Source organism: Gossypium raimondii, unplaced genomic scaffold (genome assembly GCF_025698545.1).
Source record: "Gossypium raimondii isolate GPD5lz unplaced genomic scaffold, ASM2569854v1 Contig00275, whole genome shotgun sequence".
In the NCBI taxonomy this organism is placed as follows: Eukaryota; Viridiplantae; Streptophyta; class Magnoliopsida; order Malvales; family Malvaceae; genus Gossypium; species Gossypium raimondii.
Genome location: NW_026291375.1, coordinates 114,858 through 129,737, shown reverse-complemented (window position 1 = coordinate 129,737; position 14,880 = coordinate 114,858). Strand labels below are relative to the sequence as shown.

At 42.2% G+C, this 14,880-nt stretch overlaps 1 non-coding gene and 48 pseudogenes across 1 annotated transcript; all 49 read left to right on the top strand.

The window, feature by feature from the left end:
• The first annotated feature begins 392 nt into the window (after window positions 1-392).
• LOC128037846 (5S ribosomal RNA) lies at window positions 393-510 on the top strand (annotated as a pseudogene).
• A 177-nt stretch (window positions 511-687) lies between these two features.
• On the top strand, window positions 688-805 carry LOC128038059 (5S ribosomal RNA; annotated as a pseudogene).
• Window positions 806-985: 180 nt separating this feature from the next.
• LOC128038125 (5S ribosomal RNA) lies at window positions 986-1,103 on the top strand (annotated as a pseudogene).
• Window positions 1,104-1,282: 179 nt separating this feature from the next.
• LOC128037854 (5S ribosomal RNA) lies at window positions 1,283-1,400 on the top strand (annotated as a pseudogene).
• A 179-nt stretch (window positions 1,401-1,579) lies between these two features.
• On the top strand, window positions 1,580-1,697 carry LOC128037951 (5S ribosomal RNA; annotated as a pseudogene).
• A 178-nt stretch (window positions 1,698-1,875) lies between these two features.
• LOC128037914 (5S ribosomal RNA) lies at window positions 1,876-1,992 on the top strand (annotated as a pseudogene).
• Window positions 1,993-2,172: 180 nt separating this feature from the next.
• LOC128037950 (5S ribosomal RNA) lies at window positions 2,173-2,290 on the top strand (annotated as a pseudogene).
• A 180-nt stretch (window positions 2,291-2,470) lies between these two features.
• On the top strand, window positions 2,471-2,588 carry LOC128037814 (5S ribosomal RNA; annotated as a pseudogene).
• A 177-nt stretch (window positions 2,589-2,765) lies between these two features.
• Window positions 2,766-2,883, top strand: LOC128037949 (5S ribosomal RNA; annotated as a pseudogene).
• Window positions 2,884-3,062: 179 nt separating this feature from the next.
• Window positions 3,063-3,181, top strand: LOC128037829 (5S ribosomal RNA; annotated as a pseudogene).
• Window positions 3,182-3,361: 180 nt separating this feature from the next.
• On the top strand, window positions 3,362-3,480 carry LOC128037828 (5S ribosomal RNA; annotated as a pseudogene).
• A 179-nt stretch (window positions 3,481-3,659) lies between these two features.
• LOC128037842 (5S ribosomal RNA) lies at window positions 3,660-3,777 on the top strand (annotated as a pseudogene).
• A 178-nt stretch (window positions 3,778-3,955) lies between these two features.
• On the top strand, window positions 3,956-4,072 carry LOC128038026 (5S ribosomal RNA; annotated as a pseudogene).
• Window positions 4,073-4,249: 177 nt separating this feature from the next.
• Window positions 4,250-4,366, top strand: LOC128038051 (5S ribosomal RNA; annotated as a pseudogene).
• Window positions 4,367-4,546: 180 nt separating this feature from the next.
• Window positions 4,547-4,664, top strand: LOC128037978 (5S ribosomal RNA; annotated as a pseudogene).
• Window positions 4,665-4,842: 178 nt separating this feature from the next.
• On the top strand, window positions 4,843-4,960 carry LOC128037948 (5S ribosomal RNA; annotated as a pseudogene).
• A 179-nt stretch (window positions 4,961-5,139) lies between these two features.
• On the top strand, window positions 5,140-5,258 carry LOC128038060 (5S ribosomal RNA; annotated as a pseudogene).
• A 179-nt stretch (window positions 5,259-5,437) lies between these two features.
• Window positions 5,438-5,556, top strand: LOC128037815 (5S ribosomal RNA; annotated as a pseudogene).
• Window positions 5,557-5,733: 177 nt separating this feature from the next.
• On the top strand, window positions 5,734-5,852 carry LOC128037770 (5S ribosomal RNA; annotated as a pseudogene).
• A 180-nt stretch (window positions 5,853-6,032) lies between these two features.
• Window positions 6,033-6,149, top strand: LOC128037913 (5S ribosomal RNA; annotated as a pseudogene).
• Window positions 6,150-6,327: 178 nt separating this feature from the next.
• On the top strand, window positions 6,328-6,444 carry LOC128038025 (5S ribosomal RNA; annotated as a pseudogene).
• Window positions 6,445-6,622: 178 nt separating this feature from the next.
• Window positions 6,623-6,740, top strand: LOC128037813 (5S ribosomal RNA; annotated as a pseudogene).
• Window positions 6,741-6,917: 177 nt separating this feature from the next.
• On the top strand, window positions 6,918-7,036 carry LOC128037792 (5S ribosomal RNA; annotated as a pseudogene).
• A 179-nt stretch (window positions 7,037-7,215) lies between these two features.
• On the top strand, window positions 7,216-7,334 carry LOC128038162 (5S ribosomal RNA; annotated as a pseudogene).
• A 177-nt stretch (window positions 7,335-7,511) lies between these two features.
• On the top strand, window positions 7,512-7,629 carry LOC128037947 (5S ribosomal RNA; annotated as a pseudogene).
• Window positions 7,630-7,808: 179 nt separating this feature from the next.
• LOC128037857 (5S ribosomal RNA) lies at window positions 7,809-7,926 on the top strand (annotated as a pseudogene).
• Window positions 7,927-8,104: 178 nt separating this feature from the next.
• On the top strand, window positions 8,105-8,224 carry LOC128037930 (5S ribosomal RNA). Its single transcript, XR_008193442.1, has one exon. It is a non-coding gene; the product is annotated as a 5S ribosomal RNA (ribosomal RNA).
• A 180-nt stretch (window positions 8,225-8,404) lies between these two features.
• Window positions 8,405-8,523, top strand: LOC128037791 (5S ribosomal RNA; annotated as a pseudogene).
• Window positions 8,524-8,703: 180 nt separating this feature from the next.
• LOC128037988 (5S ribosomal RNA) lies at window positions 8,704-8,823 on the top strand (annotated as a pseudogene).
• A 178-nt stretch (window positions 8,824-9,001) lies between these two features.
• LOC128038024 (5S ribosomal RNA) lies at window positions 9,002-9,118 on the top strand (annotated as a pseudogene).
• A 178-nt stretch (window positions 9,119-9,296) lies between these two features.
• On the top strand, window positions 9,297-9,415 carry LOC128037884 (5S ribosomal RNA; annotated as a pseudogene).
• A 180-nt stretch (window positions 9,416-9,595) lies between these two features.
• Window positions 9,596-9,712, top strand: LOC128038137 (5S ribosomal RNA; annotated as a pseudogene).
• A 179-nt stretch (window positions 9,713-9,891) lies between these two features.
• LOC128037817 (5S ribosomal RNA) lies at window positions 9,892-10,008 on the top strand (annotated as a pseudogene).
• A 178-nt stretch (window positions 10,009-10,186) lies between these two features.
• Window positions 10,187-10,304, top strand: LOC128037946 (5S ribosomal RNA; annotated as a pseudogene).
• A 179-nt stretch (window positions 10,305-10,483) lies between these two features.
• Window positions 10,484-10,602, top strand: LOC128037790 (5S ribosomal RNA; annotated as a pseudogene).
• Window positions 10,603-10,780: 178 nt separating this feature from the next.
• On the top strand, window positions 10,781-10,899 carry LOC128037883 (5S ribosomal RNA; annotated as a pseudogene).
• Window positions 10,900-11,077: 178 nt separating this feature from the next.
• LOC128037823 (5S ribosomal RNA) lies at window positions 11,078-11,195 on the top strand (annotated as a pseudogene).
• Window positions 11,196-11,374: 179 nt separating this feature from the next.
• On the top strand, window positions 11,375-11,490 carry LOC128038042 (5S ribosomal RNA; annotated as a pseudogene).
• A 180-nt stretch (window positions 11,491-11,670) lies between these two features.
• Window positions 11,671-11,787, top strand: LOC128037912 (5S ribosomal RNA; annotated as a pseudogene).
• A 178-nt stretch (window positions 11,788-11,965) lies between these two features.
• On the top strand, window positions 11,966-12,084 carry LOC128037827 (5S ribosomal RNA; annotated as a pseudogene).
• Window positions 12,085-12,261: 177 nt separating this feature from the next.
• LOC128037882 (5S ribosomal RNA) lies at window positions 12,262-12,380 on the top strand (annotated as a pseudogene).
• Window positions 12,381-12,556: 176 nt separating this feature from the next.
• On the top strand, window positions 12,557-12,672 carry LOC128037968 (5S ribosomal RNA; annotated as a pseudogene).
• A 178-nt stretch (window positions 12,673-12,850) lies between these two features.
• Window positions 12,851-12,969, top strand: LOC128037881 (5S ribosomal RNA; annotated as a pseudogene).
• A 178-nt stretch (window positions 12,970-13,147) lies between these two features.
• On the top strand, window positions 13,148-13,264 carry LOC128038023 (5S ribosomal RNA; annotated as a pseudogene).
• A 178-nt stretch (window positions 13,265-13,442) lies between these two features.
• Window positions 13,443-13,561, top strand: LOC128037789 (5S ribosomal RNA; annotated as a pseudogene).
• A 178-nt stretch (window positions 13,562-13,739) lies between these two features.
• Window positions 13,740-13,857, top strand: LOC128037945 (5S ribosomal RNA; annotated as a pseudogene).
• Window positions 13,858-14,035: 178 nt separating this feature from the next.
• On the top strand, window positions 14,036-14,152 carry LOC128038022 (5S ribosomal RNA; annotated as a pseudogene).
• A 179-nt stretch (window positions 14,153-14,331) lies between these two features.
• Window positions 14,332-14,451, top strand: LOC128037771 (5S ribosomal RNA; annotated as a pseudogene).
• A 178-nt stretch (window positions 14,452-14,629) lies between these two features.
• Window positions 14,630-14,746, top strand: LOC128037911 (5S ribosomal RNA; annotated as a pseudogene).
• Window positions 14,747-14,880: the final 134 nt, after the last annotated feature.

Genomic DNA, 14,880 nt, shown 5'->3' with positions numbered 1-14,880 from the left:
AAATAAACAATTTGAAACGATATTTGGTCGAATTTGCATTTAAATTCGAGGCGCAATCGCGATAAGGGCACCTTTATATGAATAGATTGCGCAAGAGTTGACGGTGCGATCATACCAAAGACTAATGCACCGGATCCCATCGTAACTCCGCAGCTAAGCGTTGGGCGAGAGTAGTACTAGGATGGTGACCTCCGAAGTCCTCGTGTTGCACCCTCCCATTTTATTTCATATAATGTTTTTTAGTTGCATTTTCTCGACGTGGTGTAACTCATTCGTTATTTATGCTTTGTGAAATAAACAATTTGAAACGATATTTGGTCGAATTTGCATTTAAATTCGAGGCGAATCGCGATAAGGGCAGCCTTTATATGAATAGATTACGCAAGAGTTGACGGTGCGATCATACCAAAGACTAATGCACCGGATCCCATCGTAACTCCGCAGCTAAGCGTGTTTGGGCGAGAGTAGTACTAGGATGGGTGACCTCCTGAAGTCCTCGTGTTGCACCCTCCCATTTTATTTCATATAATTTTTTTAGTTGCATTTTCTCGACGTGGTGTAACTCATTCGTTATTTATGCTTTTGTGAAATAAACAATTTGAAACGATATTTGGTCGAATTTGCATTTAAATTCGAGGCGATCGCGATAAGGGCAGCCTTTATATGAATAGATTGCGCAAGAGTTGACGGTGCGATCATACCAAAGACTAATGCACCGGATCCCATCGTAACTCCGCAGCTAAGCGTGCTTGGGCGAGAGTAGTACTAGGATGGTGACCTCCTCGAAGTCCTCGTGTTGCACCCTCCCATTTTATTTCATATAATGTTTTTTAGTTGCATTTTCTCGACGTGGTGTAACTCATTCGTTATTTATGCTTTTGTGAAATAAACAATTTGAAACGATATTTGGTCGAATTTGCATTTAAATTCGAGGCGAAATCGCGATAAGGGCAGCCTTTATATGAATAGATTGCGCAAGAGTTGACGGTGCGATCATACCAAAGACTAATGCACCGGATCCCATCGTAACTCCGCAGCTTAAGCGTGCTTGGGCGAGAGTAGTACTAGGATGGGTGACCTCCGAAGTCCTCGTGTTGCACCCTCCCATTTTATTTCATATAATTTTTTTAGTTGCATTTTCTCGACGTGGTGTAACTCATTCGTTATTTGCGCTTTGTGAAATAAACAATTTGAAACGATATTTGGTCGAATTTGCATTTAAATTCGAGGCGCAATCGCGATAAGGGCAAATTTTATATGAATAGATTGCGCAAGAGTTGACGGGTGCGATCATACCAAAGACTAATGCACCGGATCCCATCGTAACTCCGCAGCTAAGCGTGTTTGGGCGAGAGTAGTACTAGGATGGTGACCTCCTCGAAGTCCTCGTGTTGCACCCTCCCATTTTATTTCATATAATGTTTTTTAGTTGCATTTTCTCGACGTGGTGTAACTCATTCGTTATTTATGCTTTTGTGAAATAAACAATTTGAAACGATATTTGGTCGAATTTGCATTTAAATTCGAGGCGAATCGCGATAAGGGCAGCCTTTATATGAATAGATTATGCAAGAGTTGACGGTGCGATCATACCAAAGACTAATGCACCGGATCCCATCGTAACTCCGCAGCTAAGCGTGCTTGGGCGAGAGTAGTACTAGGATGGGTGACCTCCGGAAGTCCTCGTGTTGCACCCTCCCATTTTATTTCATATAATTTTTTTAGTTGCATTTTCTCGACGTGGTGTAACTCATTCGTTATTTGCGCTTTGTGAAATAAACAATTTGAAACGATATTTGGTCGAATTTGCATTTAAATTCGAGGCGAATCGCGATAAGGGCAGCTTTTATATGAATAGATTGCGCAAGAGTTGACGGGTGCGATCATACCAAAGACTAATGCACCGGATCCCATCGTAACTCCGCAGCTAAGCGTGCTTGGGCGAGAGTAGTACTAGGATGGGTGACCTCCGAAGTCCTCGTGTTGCACCCTCCCATTTTATTTCATATAATGTTTTTTTAGTTGCATTTTCTCGACGTGGTGTAACTCATTCGTTATTTATGCTTTGTGAAATAAACAATTTGAAACGATATTTGGTCGAATTTGCATTTAAATTCGAGGCGCAATCGCGATAAGGGCAGCCTTTATATGAATAGATTGCGCAAGAGTTGACGGTGCGATCATACCAAAGACTAATGCACCGGATCCCATCGTAACTCCGCAGCTAAGCGTGCTTGGGCGAGAGTAGTACTAGGATGGGTGACCTCCGGAAGTCCTCGTGTTGCACCCTCCCATTTTATTTCATATAATGTTTTTTTAGTTGCATTTTCTCGACGTGGTGTAACTCATTCGTTATTTATGCTTTTGTGAAATAAACAATTTGAAACGATATTTGGTCGAATTTGCATTTAAATTGAGGCGAATCGCGATAAGGGCAGCCTTTATATGAATAGATTACGCAAGAGTTGACGGGTGCGATCATACCAAAGACTAATGCACCGGATCCCATCGTAACTCCGCAGCTAAGCGTGCTTGGGCGAGAGTAGTACTAGGATGGGTGACCTCCGGAAGTCCTCGTGTTGCACCCTCCCATTTTATTTCATATAATGTTTTTTTAGTTGCATTTTCTCGACGTGGTGTAACTCATTCGTTATTTGCGCTTTGTGAAATAAACAATTTGAAACGATATTTGGTCGAATTTGCATTTAAATTGAGGCGAATCGCGATAAGGGCACCTTTATATGAATAGATTGCGCAAGAGTTGACGGTGCGATCATACCAAAGACTAATGCACCGGATCCCATCGTAACTCCGCAGCTAAGCGTGCTTGGGCGAGAGTAGTACTAGGATGGGTGACCTCCGGAAGTCCTCGTGTTGCACCCTCCCATTTTATTTCATATAATGTTTTTTAGTTGCATTTTCTCGACGTGGTGTAACTCATTCGTTATTTATGCTTTTGTGAAATAAACAATTTGAAACGATATTTGGTCGAATTTGCATTTAAATTCGAGGCGAATCGCGATAAGGGCAGCCTTTATATGAATAGATTATGCAAGAGTTGACGGTGCGATCATACCAAAGACTAATGCACCGGATCCCATCGTAACTCCGCAGCTAAGCGTGCTTGGGCGAGAGTAGTACTAGGATGGGTGACCTCCTGGAAGTCCTCGTGTTGCACCCTCCCATTTTATTTCATATAATTTTTTTTAGTTGCATTTTCTCGACGTGGTGTAACTCATTCGTTATTTATGCTTTTGTGAAATAAACAATTTGAAACGATATTTGGTCGAATTTGCATTTAAATTCGAGGCGCAATCGCGATAAGGGCAGCCTTTATATGAATAGATTATGCAAGAGTTGACGGTGCGATCATACCAAAGACTAATGCACCGGATCCCATCGTAACTCCGCAGCTAAGCGTGCTTGGGCGAGAGTAGTACTAGGATGGGTGACCTCCTGGAAGTCCTCGTGTTGCACCCTCCCATTTTATTTCATATAATGTTTTTTAGTTGCATTTTCTCGACGTGGTGTAACTCATTCGTTATTTATGCTTTTGTGAAATAAACAATTTGAAACGATATTTGGTCGAATTTGCATTTAAATTCGAGGCGAATCGCGATAAGGGCGCCTTTATATGAATAGATTATGCAAGAGTTGACGGGCGCGATCATACCAAAGACTAATGCACCGGATCCCATCGTAACTCCGCAGCTAAGCGTGTTTGGGCGAGAGTAGTACTAGGATGGGTGACCTCCTGAAGTCCTCGTGTTGCACCCTCCCATTTTATTTCATATAATGTTTTTTAGTTGCATTTTCTCGACGTGGTGTAACTCATTCGTTATTTGCGCTTTGTGAAATAAACAATTTGAAACGATATTTGGTCGAATTTGCATTTAAATTCGAGGCGCAATCGCGATAAGGGCGCCTTTATATGAATAGATTACGCAAGAGTTGACGGTGCGATCATACCAAAGACTAATGCACCGGATCCCATCGTAACTCCGCAGCTAAGCGTGCTTGGGCGAGAGTAGTACTAGGATGGGTGACCTCCGAAGTCCTCGTGTTGCACCCTCCCATTTTATTTCATATAATTTTTTTAGTTGCATTTTCTCGACGTGGTGTAACTCATTCGTTATTTATGCTTTGTGAAATAAACAATTTGAAACGATATTTGGTCGAATTTGCATTTAAATTCGAGGCGAATCGCGATAAGGGCAGCCTTTATATGAATAGATTATGCAAGAGTTGACGGTGCGATCATACCAAAGACTAATGCACCGGATCCCATCGTAACTCCGCAGCTAAGCGTGCTTGGGCGAGAGTAGTACTAGGATGGTGACCTCCGGAAGTCCTCGTGTTGCACCCTCCCATTTTATTTCATATAATGTTTTTTTAGTTGCATTTTCTCGACGTGGTGTAACTCATTCGTTATTTGCGCTTTGTGAAATAAACAATTTGAAACGATATTTGGTCGAATTTGCATTTAAATTCGAGGCGAATCGCGATAAGGGCAGCCTTTATATGAATAGATTATGCAAGAGTTGACGGGTGCGATCATACCAAAGACTAATGCACCGGATCCCATCGTAACTCCGCAGCTAAGCGTGCTTGGGCGAGAGTAGTACTAGGATGGTGACCTCCTCGAAGTCCTCGTGTTGCACCCTCCCATTTTATTTCATATAATTTTTTTTAGTTGCATTTTCTCGACGTGGTGTAACTCATTCGTTATTTGCGCTTTGTGAAATAAACAATTTGAAACGATATTTGGTCGAATTTGCATTTAAATTCGAGGCGAATCGCGATAAGGGCAGCCTTTATATGAATAGATTACGCAAGAGTTGACGGTGCGATCATACCAAAGACTAATGCACCGGATCCCATCGTAACTCCGCAGCTAAGCGTGCTTGGGCGAGAGTAGTACTAGGATGGGTGACCTCCGGAAGTCCTCGTGTTGCACCCTCCCATTTTATTTCATATAATGTTTTTTAGTTGCATTTTCTCGACGTGGTGTAACTCATTCGTTATTTATGCTTTTGTGAAATAAACAATTTGAAACGATATTTGGTCGAATTTGCATTTAAATTCGAGGCGAATCGCGATAAGGGCAGCCTTTATATGAATAGATTGCGCAAGAGTTGACGGTGCGATCATACCAAAGACTAATGCACCGGATCCCATCGTAACTCCGCAGCTAAGCGTGCTTTGGGCGAGAGTAGTACTAGGATGGTGACCTCCTCGAAGTCCTCGTGTTGCACCCTCCCATTTTATTTCATATAATGTTTTTTAGTTGCATTTTCTCGACGTGGTGTAACTCATTCGTTATTTATGCTTTGTGAAATAAACAATTTGAAACGATATTTGGTCGAATTTGCATTTAAATTCGAGGCGAATCGCGATAAGGGCAGCCTTTATATGAATAGATTGCGCAAGAGTTGACGGGTGCGATCATACCAAAGACTAATGCACCGGATCCCATCGTAACTCCGCAGCTAAGCGTGCTTTGGGCGAGAGTAGTACTAGGATGGGTGACCTCCGGAAGTCCTCGTGTTGCACCCTCCCATTTTATTTCATATAATTTTTTTAGTTGCATTTTCTCGACGTGGTGTAACTCATTCGTTATTTATGCTTTGTGAAATAAACAATTTGAAACGATATTTGGTCGAATTTGCATTTAAATTCGAGGCGAATCGCGATAAGGGCACCTTTATATGAATAGATTATGCAAGAGTTGACGGGTGCGATCATACCAAAGACTAATGCACCGGATCCCATCGTAACTCCGCAGCTAAGCGTGCTTGGGCGAGAGTAGTACTAGGATGGGTGACCTCCTGGAAGTCCTCGTGTTGCACCCTCCCATTTTATTTCATATAATGTTTTTTTAGTTGCATTTTCTCGACGTGGTGTAACTCATTCGTTATTTTCGCTTTTGTGAAATAAACAATTTGAAACGATATTTGGTCGAATTTGCATTTAAATTCGAGGCGAATCGCGATAAGGGCACTTTTATATGAATAGATTGCGCAAGAGTTGACGGGTGCGATCATACCAAAGACTAATGCACCGGATCCCATCGTAACTCCGCAGCTAAGCGTGCTTGGGCGAGAGTAGTACTAGGATGGGTGACCTCCGAAGTCCTCGTGTTGCACCCTCCCATTTTATTTCATATAATTTTTTTAGTTGCATTTTCTCGACGTGGTGTAACTCATTCGTTATTTGCGCTTTTGTGAAATAAACAATTTGAAACGATATTTGGTCGAATTTGCATTTAAATTCGAGGCGAATCGCGATAAGGGCAGCCTTTATATGAATAGATTATGCAAGAGTTGACGGTGCGATCATACCAAAGACTAATGCACCGGATCCCATCGTAACTCCGCAGCTAAGCGTGCTTGGGCGAGAGTAGTACTAGGATGGGTGACCTCCGAAGTCCTCGTGTTGCACCCTCCCATTTTATTTCATATAATGTTTTTTAGTTGCATTTTCTCGACGTGGTGTAACTCATTCGTTATTTGCGCTTTGTGAAATAAACAATTTGAAACGATATTTGGTCGAATTTGCATTTAAATTCGAGGCGAATCGCGATAAGGGCACCTTTATATGAATAGATTACGCAAGAGTTGACGGGTGCGATCATACCAAAGACTAATGCACCGGATCCCATCGTAACTCCGCAGCTAAGCGTGCTTGGGCGAGAGTAGTACTAGGATGGGTGACCTCCGGAAGTCCTCGTGTTGCACCCTCCCATTTTATTTCATATAATGTTTTTTAGTTGCATTTTCTCGACGTGGTGTAACTCATTCGTTATTTATGCTTTGTGAAATAAACAATTTGAAACGATATTTGGTCGAATTTGCATTTAAATTGAGGCGAATCGCGATAAGGGCACCTTTATATGAATAGATTGCGCAAGAGTTGACGGGTGCGATCATACCAAAGACTAATGCACCGGATCCCATCGTAACTCCGCAGCTAAGCGTGCTTGGGCGAGAGTAGTACTAGGATGGGTGACCTCCTCGAAGTCCTCGTGTTGCACCCTCCCATTTTATTTCATATAATGTTTTTTAGTTGCATTTTCTCGACGTGGTGTAACTCATTCGTTATTTATGCTTTGTGAAATAAACAATTTGAAACGATATTTGGTCGAATTTGCATTTAAATTCGAGGCGAATCGCGATAAGGGCACCTTTTATATGAATAGATTATGCAAGAGTTGACGGGTGCGATCATACCAAAGACTAATGCACCGGATCCCATCGTAACTCCGCAGCTAAGCGTGTTTGGGCGAGAGTAGTACTAGGATGGGTGACCTCCTCGAAGTCCTCGTGTTGCACCCTCCCATTTTATTTCATATAATGTTTTTTAGTTGCATTTTCTCGACGTGGTGTAACTCATTCGTTATTTTCGCTTTGTGAAATAAACAATTTGAAACGATATTTGGTCGAATTTGCATTTAAATTCGAGGCGAATCGCGATAAGGGCGCCTTTATATGAATAGATTATGCAAGAGTTGACGGTGCGATCATACCAAAGACTAATGCACCGGATCCCATCGTAACTCCGCAGCTAAGCGTGCTTGGGCGAGAGTAGTACTAGGATGGGTGACCTCCGGAAGTCCTCGTGTTGCACCCTCCCATTTTATTTCATATAATTTTTTTTAGTTGCATTTTCTCGACGTGGTGTAACTCATTCGTTATTTATGCTTTTGTGAAATAAACAATTTGAAACGATATTTGGTCGAATTTGCATTTAAATTCGAGGCGAATCGCGATAAGGGCACCTTTATATGAATAGATTGCGCAAGAGTTGACGGGTGCGATCATACCAAAGACTAATGCACCGGATCCCATCGTAACTCCGCAGCTAAGCGTGCTTGGGCGAGAGTAGTACTAGGATGGGTGACCTCTCGAAGTCCTCGTGTTGCACCCTCCCATTTTATTTCATATAATGTTTTTTAGTTGCATTTTCTCGACGTGGTGTAACTCATTCGTTATTTATGCTTTGTGAAATAAACAATTTGAAACGATATTTGGTCGAATTTGCATTTAAATTCGAGGCGAATCGCGATAAGGGCAGCCTTTATATGAATAGATTGCGCAAGAGTTGACGGTGCGATCATACCAAAGACTAATGCACCGGATCCCATCAGAACTCCGCAGTTAAGCGTGCTTGGGCGAGAGTAGTACTAGGATGGGTGACCTCCTGGGAAGTCCTCGTGTTGCACCCCTCCCATTTTATTTCATATAATTTTTTTTAGTTGCCTTTTCTCGACGTGGTGTAACTCAATCGTTATTTGCGCTTTGTGAAATAAACAATTTGAAACGATATTTGGTCGAATTTGCATTTAAATTCGAGGCGAATCGCGATAAGGGCAGCCTTTATATGAATAGATTGCGCAAGAGTTGACGGGTGCGATCATACCAAAGACTAATGCACCGGATCCCATCGTAACTCCGCAGCTAAGCGTGCTTGGGCGAGAGTAGTACTAGGATGGGTGACCTCCTCGAAGTCCTCGTGTTGCACCCTCCCATTTTATTTCATATAATGTTTTTTTAGTTGCATTTTCTCGACGTGGTGTAACTCATTCGTTATTTGCGCTTTGTGAAATAAACAATTTGAAACGATATTTGGTCGAATTTGCATTTAAATTCGAGGCGAATCGCGATAAGGGCAGCCTTTATATGAATAGATTGCGCAAGAGTTGACGGGTGCGATCATACCAAAGACTAATGCACCGGATCCCATCGTAACTCCGCAGCTTAAGCGTGCTTGGGCGAGAGTAGTACTAGGATGGGTGACCTCCTCGAAGTCCTCGTGTTGCACCCTCCCATTTTATTTCATATAATGTTTTTTAGTTGCATTTTCTCGACGTGGTGTAACTCATTCGTTATTTTCGCTTTGTGAAATAAACAATTTGAAACGATATTTGGTCGAATTTGCATTTAAATTCGAGGCGAATCGCGATAAGGGCAGCCTTTATATGAATAGATTGCGCAAGAGTTGACGGTGCGATCATACCAAAGACTAATGCACCGGATCCCATCGTAACTCCGCAGCTAAGCGTGCTTGGGCGAGAGTAGTACTAGGATGGGTGACCTCCGAAGTCCTCGTGTTGCACCCTCCCATTTTATTTCATATAATGTTTTTTAGTTGCATTTTCTCGACGTGGTGTAACTCATTCGTTATTTATGCTTTGTGAAATAAACAATTTGAAACGATATTTGGTCGAATTTGCATTTAAATTCGAGGCGAATCGCGATAAGGGCAGCCTTTATATGAATAGATTATGCAAGAGTTGACGGTGCGATCATACCAAAGACTAATGCACCGGATCCCATCGTAACTCCGCAGCTAAGCGTGCTTGGGCGAGAGTAGTACTAGGATGGGTGACCTCCTCGAAGTCCTCGTGTTGCACCCTCCCATTTTATTTCATATAATGTTTTTTAGTTGCATTTTCTCGACGTGGTGTAACTCATTCGTTATTTGCGCTTTGTGAAATAAACAATTTGAAACGATATTTGGTCGAATTTGCATTTAAATTCGAGGCGAATCGCGATAAGGGCAGCCTTTATATGAATAGATTGCGCAAGAGTTGACGAAAAGCGATCATACCAAAGACTAATGCACCGGATCCCATCGTAACTCCGCAGCTAAGCGTGTTTGGGCGAGAGTAGTACTAGGATGGTGACCTCTCGAAGTCCTCGTGTTGCACCCTCCCATTTTATTTCATATAATGTTTTTTAGTTGCATTTTCTCGACGTGGTGTAACTCATTCGTTATTTATGCTTTTGTGAAATAAACAATTTGAAACGATATTTGGTCGAATTTGCATTTAAATTCGAGGCGAATCGCGATAAGGGCACCTTTATATGAATAGATTGCGCAAGAGTTGACGGGTGCGATCATACCAAAGACTAATGCACCGGATCCCATCGTAACTCCGCAGCTAAGCGTGTTTGGGCGAGAGTAGTACTAGGATGGGTGACCTCCGAAGTCCTCGTGTTGCACCCTCCCATTTTATTTCATATAATGTTTTTTTAGTTGCATTTTCTCGACGTGGTGTAACTCATTCGTTATTTATGCTTTGTGAAATAAACAATTTGAAACGATATTTGGTCGAATTTGCATTTAAATTCGAGGCGAATCGCGATAAGGGCGCCTTTATATGAATAGATTATGCAAGAGTTGACGGTGCGATCATACCAAAGACTAATGCACCGGATCCCATCGTAACTCCGCAGCTAAGCGTGCTTGGGCGAGAGTAGTACTAGGATGGGTGACCTCCGGAAGTCCTCGTGTTGCACCCTCCCATTTTATTTCATATAATGTTTTTTTAGTTGCATTTTCTCGACGTGGTGTAACTCATTCGTTATTTATGCTTTGTGAAATAAACAATTTGAAACGATATTTGGTCGAATTTGCATTTAAATTCGAGGCGAATCGCGATAAGGGCACTTTTATATGAATAGATTGCGCAAGAGTTGACGGGTGCGATCATACCAAAGACTAATGCACCGGATCCCATCGTAACTCCGCAGCTAAGCGTGCTTGGGCGAGAGTAGTACTAGGATGGGTGACCTCCTCGAAGTCCTCGTGTTGCACCCTCCCATTTTATTTCATATAATGTTTTTTAGTTGCATTTTCTCGACGTGGTGTAACTCATTCGTTATTTATGCTTTGTGAAATAAACAATTTGAAACGATATTTGGTCGAATTTGCATTTAAATTCGAGGCGAATCGCGATAAGGGCAGCCTTTATATGAATAGATTGCGCAAGAGTTGACGGTGCGATCATACCAAAGACTAATGCACCGGATCCCATCGTAACTCCGCAGCTAAGCGTGCTTGGGCGAGAGTAGTACTAGGATGGGTGACCTCCTCGAAGTCCTCGTGTTGCACCCTCCCATTTTATTTCATATAATGTTTTTTAGTTGCATTTTCTCGACGTGGTGTAACTCATTCGTTATTTGCGCTTTGTGAAATAAACAATTTGAAACGATATTTGGTCGAATTTGCATTTAAATTCGAGGCGAATCGCGATAAGGGCAGCCTTTATATGAATAGATTGCGCAAGAGTTGACGGTGCGATCATACCAAAGACTAATGCACCGGATCCCATCGTAACTCCGCAGCTAAGCGTGTTTGGGCGAGAGTAGTACTAGGATGGGTGACCTCCGGAAGTCCTCGTGTTGCACCCTCCCATTTTATTTCATATAATGTTTTTTAGTTGCATTTTCTCGACGTGGTGTAACTCATTCGTTATTTATGCTTTGTGAAATAAACAATTTGAAACGATATTTGGTCGAATTTGCATTTAAATTCGAGGCGAATCGCGATAAGGGCAGCCTTTATATGAATAGATTATGCAAGAGTTGACGGGTGCGATCATACCAAAGACTAATGCACCGGATCCCATCGTAACTCCGCAGCTAAGCGTGCTTGGGCGAGAGTAGTACTAGGATGGTGACCTCCGAAGTCCTCGTGTTGCACCCTCCCATTTTATTTCATATAATGTTTTTTTAGTTGCATTTTCTCGACGTGGTGTAACTCATTCGTTATTTATGCTTTGTGAAATAAACAATTTGAAACGATATTTGGTCGAATTTGCATTTAAATTCGAGGCGAATCGCGATAAGGGCAGCCTTTATATGAATAGATTGCGCAAGAGTTGACGGGTGCGATCATACCAAAGACTAATGCACCGGATCCCATCGTAACTCCGCAGCTAAGCGTGCTTGGGCGAGAGTAGTACTAGGATGGGTGACCTCCGAAGTCCTCGTGTTGCACCCTCCCATTTTATTTCATATAATGTTTTTTTAGTTGCATTTTCTCGACGTGGTGTAACTCATTCGTTATTTGCGCTTTGTGAAATAAACAATTTGAAACGATATTTGGTCGAATTTGCATTTAAATTCGAGGCGAATCGCGATAAGGGCACCTTTATATGAATAGATTGCGCAAGAGTTGACGGTGCGATCATACCAAAGACTAATGCACCGGATCCCATCGTAACTCCGCAGCTAAGCGTGCTTGGGCGAGAGTAGTACTAGGATGGGTGACCTCCTGGAAGTCCTCGTGTTGCACCCTCCCATTTTATTTCATATAATGTTTTTTTAGTTGCATTTTCTCGACGTGGTGTAACTCATTCGTTATTTGCTTTTGTGAAATAAACAATTTGAAACGATATTTGGTCGAATTTGCATTTAAATTCGAGGCGAATCGCGATAAGGGCACCTTTATATGAATAGATTATGCAAGAGTTGACGGTGCGATCATACCAAAGACTAATGCACCGGATCCCATCGTAACTCCGCAGCTAAGCGTGCTTGGGCGAGAGTAGTACTAGGATGGGTGACCTCCTCGAAGTCCTCGTGTTGCACCCTCCCATTTTATTTCATATAATGTTTTTTAGTTGCATTTTCTCGACGTGGTGTAACTCATTCGTTATTTGCGCTGTGAAATAAACAATTTGAAACGATATTTGGTCGAATTTGCATTTAAATTCGAGGCGAATCGCGATAAGGGCAGCCTTTATATGAATAGATTGCGCAAGAGTTGACGGTGCGATCATACCAAAGACTAATGCACCGGATCCCATCGTAACTCCGCAGCTAAGCGTGTTTGGGCGAGAGTAGTACTAGGATGGGTGACCTCGAAGTCCTCGTGTTGCACCCTCCCATTTTATTTCATATAATGTTTTTTAGTTGCATTTTCTCGACGTGGTGTAACTCATTCGTTATTTATGCTTTGTGAAATAAACAATTTGAAACGATATTTGGTCGAATTTGCATTTAAATTCGAGGCGAATCGCGATAAGGGCAGCCTTTATATGAATAGATTGCGCAAGAGTTGACGGTGCGATCATACCAAAGACTAATGCACCGGATCCCATCGTAACTCCGCAGCTAAGCGTGCTTGGGCGAGAGTAGTACTAGGATGGGTGACCTCCTCGAAGTCCTCGTGTTGCACCCTCCCATTTTATTTCATATAATGTTTTTTAGTTGCATTTTCTCGACGTGGTGTAACTCATTCGTTATTTGCGCTTTGTGAAATAAACAATTTGAAACGATATTTGGTCGAATTTGCATTTAAATTCGAGGCGAATCGCGATAAGGGCAGCCTTTATATGAATAGATTACGCAAGAGTTGACGGTGCGATCATACCAAAGACTAATGCACCGGATCCCATCGTAACTCCGCAGCTAAGCGTGCTTGGGCGAGAGTAGTACTAGGATGGGTGACCTCCGAAGTCCTCGTGTTGCACCCTCCCATTTTATTTCATATAATTTTTTTTAGTTGCATTTTCTCGACGTGGTGTAACTCATTCGTTATTTATGCTTTGTGAAATAAACAATTTGAAACGATATTTGGTCGAATTTGCATTTAAATTCGAGGCGAATCGCGATAAGGGCACCTTTATATGAATAGATTATGCAAGAGTTGACGGGTGCGATCATACCAAAGACTAATGCACCGGATCCCATCGTAACTCCGCAGCTAAGCGTGCTTGGGCGAGAGTAGTACTAGGATGGGTGACCTCCTCGAAGTCCTCGTGTTGCACCCTCCCATTTTATTTCATATAATGTTTTTTAGTTGCATTTTCTCGACGTGGTGTAACTCATTCGTTATTTATGCTTTGTGAAATAAACAATTTGAAACGATATTTGGTCGAATTTGCATTTAAATTCGAGGCGAATCGCGATAAGGGCAGCCTTTATATGAATAGATTGCGCAAGAGTTGACGGTGCGATCATACCAAAGACTAATGCACCGGATCCCATCGTAACTCCGCAGCTAAGCGTGCTTGGGCGAGAGTAGTACTAGGATGGGTGACCTCCGGAAGTCCTCGTGTTGCACCCTCCCATTTTATTTCATATAATGTTTTTTAGTTGCATTTTCTCGACGTGGTGTAACTCATTCGTTATTTGCGCTTTGTGAAATAAACAATTTGAAACGATATTTGGTCGAATTTGCATTTAAATTCGAGGCGAATCGCGATAAGGGCAGCCTTTATATGAATAGATTGCGCAAGAGTTGACGGTGCGATCATACCAAAGACTAATGCACCGGATCCCATCGTAACTCCGCAGCTAAGCGTGCTTGGGCGAGAGTAGTACTAGGATGGGTGACCTCCGAAGTCCTCGTGTTGCACCCTCCCATTTTATTTCATATAATGTTTTTTTAGTTGCATTTTCTCGACGTGGTGTAACTCATTCGTTATTTATGCTTTGTGAAATAAACAATTTGAAACGATATTTGGTCGAATTTGCATTTAAATTCGAGGCGAATCGCGATAAGGGCGCCTTTATATGAATAGATTGCGCAAGAGTTGACGGGTGCGATCATACCAAAGACTAATGCACCGGATCCCATCGTAACTCCGCAGCTAAGCGTGCTTTGGGCGAGAGTAGTACTAGGATGGGTGACCTCCTGGAAGTCCTCGTGTTGCACCCTCCCATTTTATTTCATATAATGTTTTTTAGTTGCATTTTCTCGACGTGGTGTAACTCATTCGTTATTTGCGCTTTGTGAAATAAACAATTTGAAACGATATTTGGTCGAATTTGCATTTAAATTCGAGGCGAATCGCGATAAGGGCACCTTTATATGAATAGATTATGCAAGAGTTGACGGGTGCGATCATACCAAAGACTAATGCACCGGATCCCATCGTAACTCCGCAGCTAAGCGTGCTTGGGCGAGAGTAGTACTAGGATGGGTGACCTCCGAAGTCCTCGTGTTGCACCCTCCCATTTTATTTCATATAATGTTTTTTTAGTTGCATTTTCTCGACGTGGTGTAACTCATTCGTTATTTATGCTTTTGTGAAATAAACAATTTGAAACGATATTTGGTCGAATTTGCATTTAAATTCGAGGCGAA